At 37.3% G+C, this 12,883-nt stretch overlaps 1 long non-coding RNA gene across 1 annotated transcript; it reads right to left on the reverse strand.

Annotated features, from left to right (window-relative positions):
• Window positions 1-1,351: 1,351 nt before the first annotated feature.
• LOC145989064 (uncharacterized) lies at window positions 1,352-12,063 on the reverse strand. Its single transcript, XR_014441807.1, has 4 exons — window positions 11,865-12,063; window positions 8,016-8,103; window positions 2,554-2,629; window positions 1,352-1,461 (listed from the first exon to the last, which is right to left on the reverse strand). It is a non-coding gene; the product is annotated as an uncharacterized LOC145989064 (long non-coding RNA).
• Window positions 12,064-12,883: the final 820 nt, after the last annotated feature.

Genomic DNA, 12,883 nt, shown 5'->3' on the forward strand with positions numbered 1-12,883 from the left:
AAAACTGTAACAATTAAAAGTTGTTCAGAAAATTGATTAATATTATTAACAATAATAATTCCACTTCAATTATAAGAATCAATTTACTACAGTTATGCTTTAAAATGTTTTTAAAAAATGCAGCATAAAAATACCTGGTTTTTAATCGCAAAATACACTTTTTTAAACATAATATTGGTACAAAACCAACGGAAACTTCGAATTTTACATAATTCCGTGTCGCGTGGCATTTTTGAGGACCCAGCGAATGATCAAAACGCCAGAAAAGAATCGGTAAATGAAATCCAACCGATACCGCAGCCCAAATTATATCATTGTTTGGAAATGTAGAAGAAGGCGGTGTTAACAAACTTTTACACACCTCGTTCACGAAAAAGTTTTGAAAGTTATTTTAAAAGAAGGCTGGCCAAAGGGGAAGGATATCCTAATACACATTACACACAGAAAAATAAAATAGTATTACTTACCTATAGCCTAAACAGTTATTCTGTCTTGTTTCTTCTAACAGTGCAGCCACATGCTAAACACGACACAATAACAAATCGCATTCATTAATTCCGATAAAATACAGACCTCGATAATGTCCTGGGCTAATCAAACTGATCTTATGCTTCACTTCCGGCTTAAAATTCCAGCGGAAAACAGACCACCCTTTCTTACTTTCATAAGTTTTGTATGCATTACTCTGTGGATGTGTTCAGTTTCAATTAAACATTCTAGATACAGTCAAGGGCGCTCGCAGGATTTTATCTCTGGGGGGGGGGGAGGGTCATAGAAACTTTTTTATTATTGTTATTACTGCTTTTATTGTTGCTATTAGATTTTATTACTACTACTACTTGTTTTCTTTAAAATTACATACATTTGTAATTTCCATATTCTGTATAGGCCTATCTATATACAATTTGCATAACTGTATACAGCTGTTTTTATAGTTAGATATTAAGTGTAATATAAACTGTAAGCTTAAATGTAACCCTACCTCAAATAATAGTTGCTGTCACTTACGGCCTGTAAGTCACAGAATACAACATTTTTTGTTATAAAATATCTCTACAGTTTAACCATTCCAATTACATTAACTCTTTCCAGAAATCTCAGAGGTAGGGGAAGTGACCACCTGGCCCCACCCTGCGGGCACCCTTGGATACAGTACAAAGCATGCTCACTTAGTGAAAATACCAACGTGATTACGGTTTTGTTATTTGATTCCGCTATTGTTTAGTCACATTACAACCATACACTTACTCCGTTGGCAACAACTAATCTGTCGATTGTCGACCATTATTGTCAATACATGTAATTGTATTTCTCTACAGGGAATTCATATAGGAAAATAAATAAACTGGAATAAGTTCTGGTATATTTTACTTGACAATACATTTCCTTACTGTGCAGGGTTTTTTACGAACAGTTTCATTATGAATCGTTGTAATACAGCTTACCACACGAAGTCACACCCTGAAATATATTGATGATATTAATATACTGTATTTAGTAGTGTGCAAATATTTTTTTTTTATAAAATAGTCAAGATTATTCAAATAAGGAACTGAACGATATAATTTAAAATATACTGACGAAGTCTCTCGAAAGAATCACACGTCACCTACCAAAATGAAAATTCAAAATTACATATGGCGAAATTTCTCAAAGGATTTCAAAATTTTATGCTCGTAAACCGCAAACCGGTCTATAACAGCAAATACAACATGTCAATTAAATCTATCTTCAGTTGCCACAACACAATCCAATGCTAACCTCATGGTCCTTGCAAATGAGTAAAAATAACGTAACTGTAAGTTACAAAACAACCAGCACACAAGCATAGTGCCTGTTTATTTCTAGTCTTTTTTTGGGAAATGGGTCGGCGCCCTTTTTTAAGTCCTCTTAAAACACCCCGCCTAGCAATGATGATTATTTTGTGTGGCAAGAAGAGCATACAAAAATTCGAGTAGCTGTAAAATTTTTAAAATACCGAATTATGGATCTCACATGCTTCCGTATTTATATAACCGGTTGGACTTGGTAACATTGAGTCGCTACCGTCCAGTTATTTATCCCAGCCAACAATAAAAATATGTACAATCACCGGCAATAAAAATGGGACACCTATATCCTGAAATACTCGCTTCCCTGCAAGGCGTTATGTGCGTTGCATAATTCTACGGCGAAGGTACAAGTTGCCATTGGTAATTTTTATTAAAATGCAATTTTCGCCGGAGAGTTAGGCAACACACACAACGCCTTGCAAGGAAGCTAATATTTAAGTATATGTGTCACATTTTCATTGCCTGTGATTGTACAAAGACAGAATTTATGATAATTTGCCTCTGCTTTCAGTAATCCGGCACTATGAATGACTGCTTTTCGAGCACAATCTAGAATATTTAATATAAAAAATATAGTCCACTATATTTTTCTTTTCTCGATGGTTATTAACCTTACCGAATGTTATTCTACAATTTGATAATAAAACAGAAGCATAAATATAGCGTACGCAAAGAACGGTTACATGAGTTAGAGAGAGTAGGTTTTTCTACAAATACTTACTCGAGAGCCATAGAAATTGTACGGTCTTTGTACGAATTGTCCTTTTTGCGAAGCACATTCAACAGTGTTCCCTCGGCTAAAAGTAGTAGAGTAATATTATTTCAGATAGATTTCGGTGTCAAAATTCGCTAACGCATTAACAGTTAGAAATACTGCAAATTAGAACAACTGTGAAATCACGTGCTTACCGTTCACTGTAAGAATGGATTCACTGAAAACAAATGCAAGTGACTGCTGGTGAATTTCCATGGCAGCTGTTCCACAGGCATTCTTCGCGCAGGAATACAAAAATGCAGCCATACAATTCTGCTCAACTACTGTAGTTAAGTTGTTGATCCTTATTTTAGGAACTGCATATATATGGACAATCTTAAGTCGGAAGTAGCCAATAGGGAAGGAGTCCGGTCACAATTCATGTTTACAGTGTCTTCTTTCTTACAGTGAAAGGTGGATAGAAAAATCGTTTGGATATTATAATGAACGCTATTGTGAACTTAAAGTAAGTTAATGATACTTTCATTATCTCCTCTCCTCTCAAAAAGTATTGATTGATTGATTGATTTGCATTATTTTACTTCGCTTTTTGTGGCACTTTTGGCTAATTTGTGAAGATGGGGATGAGTAATGATATGATGAATGGACACTCACAAACATCCATGCCCAGGCCGGGATTCCATCCGGGGACCCCTGGCGTCGTAGCGCTATCTCCAAACCACTCCGCCACGGGGGGCGGCTCTCAAAAAGTATTAACATGGAACTTAAGACTGTTTTTGATTTTTGTAAAGTTCAAGTAGAACCATTAAAAAAAAACATATAGCTTAGCTTTCTCGTCATTTTTAAAGATTATATTTATTTTTACATTTCTTCCCAGAATATTTTCAAGGAACATTTATATTCACTTAGTAACACGAAATTAATTCCGTGTGGACACACAAATGAAACGTGAAAGTCAGGACAATAGTTTTTCTGCCAGTATGTAGTGAAATACAATGCAATCACTTACACCTTTCATGAAGAAGTGTGCATGACCAGAGCCGTAGCTAGAGACTTCTGCGCCCGGGGCGAGAATAAATTTCGGCGCCCCTTACACTCGCCTTGTTGAACTTCTACCATTGTTTTTTTTAAGGTAGGGGTAGAAGTATTTGTTATTGTGCCTTACTTAAATAATGTCGTTCATTCAAATTGACGTTTCATTTATGCTAATAATTGTAGCAAGTTAATCCTAGAAATGAAACTAATCCATGCAAATATATATATCTTATCATATGAACAGCATATACAAGGTTGTCATTTTAATGGCGCCCACGGACCACGGAAACTTATAGAGGACATCAAAACAAACAACTTTTCTCAGTAAAATTTTTCTCGTTGGTGCGTCGATTCGACGCTACAGCCGTTCAAAAAACACCGTTTCGCCGCATGGATGCTGGCAACCAAACACAACATTTGATCGTATCTGTGACGTCATATCCTGCGGCGAAATAGTGCACGGCAGTGTTGCAAGGAACACACAAATTTTGTGAAAAATTACAAACTACCAACCACATTATTAGTTTTAAAACGAAGCGAGAGACGCGTCCAGTAGACTGACCATCATAGCCTACCAGTCAGAAGATCAGCAGTCATCTAAGGAAAGGGGGAAGTGAACCAACGATATGGGAAATGGTAAAAAACGTATTCAAAATGAAGTGTTAATATCGGATTTTGTCTCAGCCTACATGTCAAAAATATCATCAACAATAAATGTTATTGGACCTAGAGCTTACATGTGGCTGTTTACGCTCAAATACATGTCAATTATATTTGCAAATCTCGTTGCAAGATTGATATCTACAGGTTTGTGCCCATATGCCTTGTGGTATTTTTGTGCTTATAACGGAAGTATCAGAGTTTCACGTTGTTACATTACGGCTAAAACACGTACAACCACAGTAATGATGAATCAGTAGCGAATATACTGCCCTGTTCACAGTTGCAAACTATTACATGTGTATCCGGTGCATAGATAAACACAGTCGTCGGAGAGCTTGTTTTACTGCTACTTATATCCCTGTATTTTAAACCATTTTTGTCACTTGACTCATAATGCCCTGAATATACATTATATTATGTGTTGCTTACCTTTTGAATTTTGAGTTCTTCCATTTCTATTTTCACATCTGTTCAGTCCGTCACAGACAACTAGTATCAGAAGGACGAAGTGGATAGACTAAATTGTAGATGCCAACTTGGTAACTAGATTTGCAAATATTTGACATGCAAGCTGACAAAATTCGATATGACCACTTCCACTTGAATTCTATTTTCCTTCTACCAATTTTCGTATCGTTTGTTTACTTCCTGTTAAGTTACAGAATGTGTTTGCTCCTTTTGGTTTACGGTACATAATGTGGCTTATTATAGCTATGCCATTTTTCACAGAATATGTTTGTGCCTGGCAACCCTGGAACGCATCGCTTCATTACGGGATATGACGTCACAAATGCAATCAAATGTTGTGTGTGTTTGCCATCATTCAGGCGGCAAAACGGGCTTTTTAAACGACTGTAGCGCCGAAATGATGCACCAACGAGAAAAATGTTGCTGAGAAAAGTTGTTTGTTTTGATGTCCTCTATACGAATCTGTTGTCCGTGGGCGCCATTAAAATGACACCCTGTATATTTCTTAGGTAGCAGAAGAATCTCTAAGGATCATTAATGTAATATTTTTTAAAATACATGAAACACTTTCAAATACCTTGCAAAGTCATTGTACAAAAAAGCTAAAATCATTCAGTATTAATGTAATGTTTATAAAGTAAAACCTTTTTACACTGCAACATGCTATACTTATGAGCTGAAATCAACAATAATAAAAACAAAAACGTATTAAGAACTACAATCAGTACATGCTTATTTGACAATTCTCCTGTGCGAAAATACTAGCTACAGTTTCACTCTTGTTGCCATTCGAGCAACAAAGTCATTAATAACATCATCGAACACAAGTGATTGAACTCTATACTTCTCAACAGACAAAATAGCCAGGTTAGTCAGCTTTCCTTGACTCAAGGAAGAACGCAAGTAGCTTATAAAGTAATTCTTTATAAGTTTTAGCTTACTAAAACTCCTTTCACAAGATGCAATAGACGAAGGTAGAGTTAAAAAAGTTTCAATGAAGTGACAAAATTTGGGTACAACTCAATACATGATATTTTATGAATGAATGAGAGAGCAGCAAGTGGTGACAATTCTGACAAGCATTCAAAGTGAAAGTCTTTAAAAAATGCTTGCGCATGATGTTTAAAGAACAACAGTTCATGAAGTAACTCACTTCCGTTGATATCCTCGGGGTATAATAAAGGCAGATCAAAGACTCCCTTTCTCAACGTTTCTTCTGAGATAACTGCCATATTGCTTGGAATAATTACGGAAAAATCCTCCAAAACTCCTTTCATTAGCTTGAATCGATCGCCTATTTGTGACAAAATTTAATCCAATGCACAAAATAAGCTCTTCCTAACTTTTTGTTCTTCATTTATGGCTACACTTTTATCTTCTGCAACTTCATTGAAAAACTTGGTTTTCTTTTTGGGACGCTGTTCTCTACTTGCAATGTTCATATAATCACAGATCTGTTTGCTTTTCTCAAAAGCGTTCGTCACAATTGTTTCTCGATTGGCAGACAGAAAGCTTTGCAGTCCCTGTAAGTGACTAACACCTATATATACTGTAACAGACTTTTCTTGTAGCTGTAAGTTAACGTCGTTAATAGATCGAAGGATATCAGCCCGGCAGAATAAGAACACAAGAAAGATAAACTTCTTAAGGCTGTGTAGCAAGCATTGGCACCGTGTACTATTTCGGGTGACTCTTTTCAGAGGACACACAATTCCTCCAAAGCTGCACAGACATCCGGAAATTGTGTACTTGGAGATTGTACTGCCTTTGCTTTTGAAGACCACCTAGTTGCTGATTGACTCTTCACAGTCGTGTGGTTTCTATTTCCGGCGTAGAAGAATCATCGTTAGCGTCTGTGGATTCAACATTTTTCTTGAAAAACTTCGATACAATCGTTGCACTTCTAATGTCCTCTTTCTCTCCTATCTTATTTCCTTTCCTGTTTTGATCCCCAAAAAGTTTCTCGGAAGGCACCACTTATAATAATTACACAATTTCGGATGCACACAGCTTCATCAAAAGCACGTTGACTATACAATAGTCCTCCCGAAGTGAGTGTATAGTTCGTAGTAGCTACATCTAAACTAGAATAGCACGAGTGCTTTTGTGAAGTTATGAGAGCGTCAATTCTGATTCCCTTTTTGCCCGGTCGCTCCCTTCTTTTTCGCAAATTTTGTTTATCGTAATGCTCTGAATGGGTCATTGTCGCATATGAGAACGCAGCCACTACTGATCAAACACGTCCGAGCATTGTGTCTCGATGCCAAGCAGCATAGACTTTTATTTATTATTGTTGTTCTAAGTGACGTGTACTCTCGTCCTGTACACCTTTTAGCTATTTGAAAGCTGCCTGGAAAGATCATTGAAAGTGCCAAAAACCATCACGACGTTTTCTTTTAAATGAAATAGCTTTTTTGAAGAGATATTAGGAAAATTTAGTACAGTTGTTACGACATGCAGACTGCAGTTTACACCAATAGTATTTTTACAACTGCATACACTATTGGAAGGAACTATTCACTAAGAAGTTGTAAAACATATCCTCACTAACAAACAAATAATATATATAAATTGGATATTTATTTATTTTCTTTTCTTTCAAATCAATATCTTTGCAAACTGGCAATGATATTGTTTTAATAGGGCGCCAAAACTTTCGAGGGGATCGCATGCATCCTTTATTACAAGTAATTTTCAATGTTTTTTCCTTGCCCCTTCCATCAGCGCCCGGGGCGACCGCTCCGCTTCCCCCCTAGCTACGGCTCTATGCATGACCTAGATACGCGATGTTAAAAAAATAAGTGAAAATTCAAAGACGTTAAAAAATCAAATTAAGACCTAGTATACTATCAATCAAATTAAATTTAATCATTAACGAGTTGCGGCAGTGCCAATGAAATCTCTCAAAGGCATGTTTAGAATGGAATAAAATGTTTGCAAACCCAGACTCTCGTCGCTTGCACAGTAGAAAGAACATGTTGCAATTTGGTACCTGCAGACCCGGAAATATAGGTCTACATGTGGATCAGATGGTTAGTAAAGATATATTGTAACCATGTGGCTCTTTTCAAAGCATTCTTCCACTGGACTGCATTGTTGGGCATGTCTTGAGATAACAAGCTACCATAAGTCTCGCAAAAGTCGGATGTGTTGTGTGTGCAGAAGATCTACATAAATACGTGACATCATAACAGTCCCCGTTAACACTATTTATCCAGGTTACTAAAGTTGCCTCTAGCCACTCGGATAAGAAAAATCAAGTGAACACTCAGGTTCTAAACTGTATGCTACTCGTTACTTACGTTCACACCTCCAAGTCCATGCTTCTGAACTACTGGCACTAAGCGTGCAACGGTCATTTTGGAAACAGCAGTCATTCGTTGTCTTGCACTGCAAAATAAGGAGCGTAATTGTTGTATCAAGTGCAAAAATATCCGATTTCGTTCGGTCGTGCTAGTCACAGTTCAGTCAAGGAGTTTGATAGACTTCTGATTGTTTGATTGATTTGTTGTTTTAAGTCCACTTTATGCACAGTAAGGCAAATCGGGACTGGACCTACAGTTTAAAGTGGGATCCGAACCACTGTGTGCCTCCACCGGGAATCGAACCCGGGACCCCTTGATTACAAGGCGACGACGCTACCACTGCGCCATCGGGGAGGCCTAGTGTGTAGAGGACAACAAGATGAACTTTTCTTGGTAACGTTTTGCTCTTGAGGCTTCGTTTCGACGCTACGAAACCATTTTTAGCCATCAAAACCATCAAAATCGGCGTTATTTTTCATATTTTGCGTTTCTATTTTAGCACATTTTCTGCCAGATATACTTGAAATTATACTTTTGTTGCTCACATGGCTTACTTGACAGTTGGATACGTTGGGACCGATTTTCGAAGAAGTAACTTTCCATTATTTCTCTCGCGACAAATACCGATGTTACGGCTACGGTATGACGGTAGGTGTGCACTCGATCACCGCCAAAATCTCACCACTTCGCTCGGTAACGCAAAAACGTTTCTCGCTACCTACCGAGTGGTGGTAGGTGCGTACTCGTTCTCCTGTCAGAACTCCACCACTTTGATCTGTGGTGCAAAGCAGTGACGGATTAAGGTGGGTGCTATTGATGCTGCAGCATTAGGCCCATTCCTGAAATAGACCCAGATGAAAACAGACGAGAATTTTCCGAAAGCTGAACAGTTTTCTTTTGCTATATTAACCTGAAAATAAATCTTAGAATGAAATTTGGAGCCCCAATTTCGGACGCCTAGACACAGCGTTACTTATTATACAGCATCAGGCCCAATTTCGTCTTAATCCGGCCCTGGTGCAAAGCGTTCTAGCCTATAGAAGGAAAATCAATTTGTCTCTCTCTCTCTCGGATAGAATGTTGGAAAACGTGCGCGCTATACGTGAAGAAATAAACTCGTATTTGTCTTTTTAAGCCTACAACATAGGAATGTTAAATTTGCGCTGTATTTCTCGTTGCTCGAGCACAAAATGTGTTGAAATGGTCGCAATCGCATTTTATGCCAAATTCGCGTAATTTCGTGATTTCGAATGCGTGAACAATGTGATCAGAACATGTCACATGCACATTTATAAACACTTTCTTGCAGCAACATCATCTCCCTCGCATCCGAAAGTAAAGCTCTACCATGTGGAAAAACTCCTAGAAGTACTACAAACAAATCTTCAATGTCGCACACGTATTCTACTTTGAGCCACACAGCGCCAGTAGGAGCAGAAAGTAAGAGGCCTTGTCCCTTTCAACAAGGTAGGCTTATTGTGCATAAAGTGGACTTTAAACTAACATTCAATCAACCCTTTCAACAATGAAACGCCGAGCTTTGGCAACGGTGGTGGCCGGTTCGCTGACGTGGTTGGTCTTCGCCGAGACAGGTTCCTACTGTCGCCTGGCGGGAAGCCAGCACAGTTATACCTTTTGCCCTATAAAACGGAATTTGCTATCCTGCATATATGCAGCCGTGCTGTATGGATTCACGGTTGCCATTAACAATTATATTTTCTGTCGGTAAACTAATATTTGTTTTACTACAGTGCGGACACACACACTGTGCAACCAGTAAATTAAAGGCCGCCCTCTGTAATATTAATACACCCATAAATTACTTTATGATACATCTGAACAGAACTTAAAAATTACATGAAATTGGATATGCTACATATTATGTGCATATGAATGTATGATTTTAAGGTGGGAGGAGAGGGATTCAACACTGCAACTTCAATCTACTGGCATTTATACTGATGTGATTATGTTTCCATTTGCATACCCCGCCAAAAAACTAACTAACTCTGTAGCCTTCTTAAACCCGAAGATCCATGGCTGCAGCAACACAGGCCTTCCATCTGTCCCTATCCTGAGCAAGATCTATATACTCTTTTCCACCCCTACCGATTTCCTTTAGGTCCATCTCAACGTTGTCCCTCCATCTTCGTCTTGGCCTTCCTACAGGTCTCTTACCATCAGGTTTCGTACAAGAATCCTGTAAACTCCTCTTTCCTCTCCCATTCGTGCCACATGGCCTGCCCACCTAAGTCTTCTTTATTTAATCATTCTAATAATATCTGGACATGAATACAAATTATGTAGTTCTAAATTATGTAACCTTCTCCACTCACCTGTCTCCTCATCCCTTTTAGGTCCAAATATTTTCCTAAGGATCTTATTTTCAAATATTCTCAATTTATGTTTCTCTTTCAATGTAAGGGACCAACTTTCGCATCCTTATAATAATACAGGCAAAATTACTGTTTTGTATATTTTAACTTTTAGTTTCTTAGATATTATACGAGAAGACAAGAGTTTATGAAGAGAAAAGTAACATTCATTTCCTGAATTAAGCCTGCTTTTTATTTTCTCTTTGATATCATTTTCATTTGTTAGTATTACTCCTAAGTACTTGAATTTGGAAAGTGGTTGAAACGAGTTGTTATCAATAATTAAAATTTGATTATTACCTAACACATGGTTTCGGCCTGTAATCATATATTTAGTTTTCTCTTTGCTAACTTCCAAATCTATCTCTTTAGCTGCTTTGAAAAATATGTTAGCATTATTCTTAATTATTATCATCCCATAATAAGTCTACATCATCTGCATATGCTAACAACTGAGTCACACCGTTTAATTTTAGTCCTTCGTTAGTTTATTTTACCTTCCTAACAGCATATTCTAAGGCAAAATTAAAGAGCAATGGAGATAATGCATCCTTGTTTTAATTCATCATGAATTGTAAATTTGTCATACACATTAATACCCACACGAATTTTGCTTTCCGTTTCACTGGTGCATATTTTTATCATATTAACAAGCTTCTTAGGTATTCCAAACTCGACTAATATATTATATAATTGATCTCTTTTGACTGAATCATATGCTAAAGGCCCAAATAATGAAATTACAAATATGCCACTGAGTGGGCATTTCCCCAAAGAAAAAAGCTTAATTCGCAAAGTGATTATTTTGTCTTAAGTGTGGAGCATTTAAAATCGCCCGATTCATTGCTGATCCCTATAGGATAATACATATATTAGAATAAAATTGCTTAATTTTTAATTGTAATAGTTATTTTTAGAACTGAGCAGATACCATTTTGAACCGATGCCGATACTCTTATCGATCCCCACTGATATCGATACTTGAAAATTGCAATAATTAAAAGTTATTCAAAGTATTCATTAACAATAGTGAGTAAGTATTCCTCTCAAATTATATGCATTAATTGATCAAGAATTGTACTTTAAAATATACAAAACTTACATTAGAATATTAAATTACATGTTATGTCATCAAAAATTTAAGTTCTTTTGCAAAAAAACTAGTTTAAAATAAGGAGAAACATCTAAATTTGCATAATTTCCAGGATAATAACCCGCGAAAGTGTCGAGAGGCATTTCTGCAAAGCCTATGAATGACCAAAACGCCGTAAAAGTATCAGTCAGTATCGGTAAACAAATTTCAACCGATACCCATATATCGTTCAGCCCTAGTTATTATTCTGTAATAGTAATAATGGTTCTACTCAAGGTTTAATAATGGCCACTCCCCCCCCCCCCAATAATTCCGCTTTTATAAATTATGCTCCGTCCAACTATCCGAAATTTTACCCCGGGAACGGCCCTGACTTACCTCCTCAGAAGTTTTAACGCAACACAATCCCGTGCAAGCCAAACATATCGCAACAAGAGTTGCCAGTGCAACCGTCACCAAACTCATCCTAAGAAGTTTTACTCGCTATTTGACCGTTCACAAGTTCGGTTACGCCGTGTAAGAAAGTAATATACGAATTTCACTGCAAGATGGCGTAAAGTACGTGTGGGTCAAGAATGGAAAAAAGTGCGAGTACGGAACAATACAACATCGATTAGAATAAGATTTCAGTATTGCTGAATTCAATTGTGCTTATCGCGTTCACATGCAGTAGTGTTTCATTCCAAAAGATTGAACAATGGCAAAATCTATTTGGAAGTTGCACGAACGAACCGATAATAAAAATCTCTAAGGCAGGTGATTGATTAAGTTTCCAGTTCCATGGAATATTGCATCATGCAAGAACTTTTTTGCCGGAAGAGGCATATAGAACATGCTGTTAGAACATAACTATTGGAAATATAATATGTAGACTTTTCTCGACATTAAAAACAAAAGAACCCTACACACACACACACAAAATACTACTTCACAATCATATCCAGACAATCACAAGAGTTCGTTTAATGCCTGTATGTATCGCGACCTTGCCCTGGTGACTGGACGAGACGGTGAAATCGGAACAGTTTGTTCCGCCAGCTGTTGAATCCTCGTTAAAGCTAAGTCTAATTCGTGTTCATTTTTACTTAGCATTCCTAACCCGCGTTCTGAAGCACATATTTCCTATAAGGAACTCGCACCTACAACTAAAAGTTATAAAAAAGACCGGCGTCTCCAACCATGTTTCCTCCTTCCCTTATTTTATTAATTTATTACTGGGATGTAAGTAAGAAAAGGTACTAGCGAGAGGTTGTGTAACAAGGCTCAGACCATTTTATGTTCGGAGTAACGCCTCCGTCCTCCAGGTACATACCTGCGCTCTATCTTCCTCGATGTTCACTCGCACAAACCAAATCCAAAACTGATCTCGAAATTTCCTTCCGATCTTCTCAGATCGG

Source organism: Lepisma saccharinum, chromosome 1 (genome assembly GCF_977018435.1).
Source record: "Lepisma saccharinum chromosome 1, izLepSacc3.1, whole genome shotgun sequence".
Classification (NCBI taxonomy): domain Eukaryota; kingdom Metazoa; phylum Arthropoda; class Insecta; order Zygentoma; family Lepismatidae; genus Lepisma; species Lepisma saccharinum.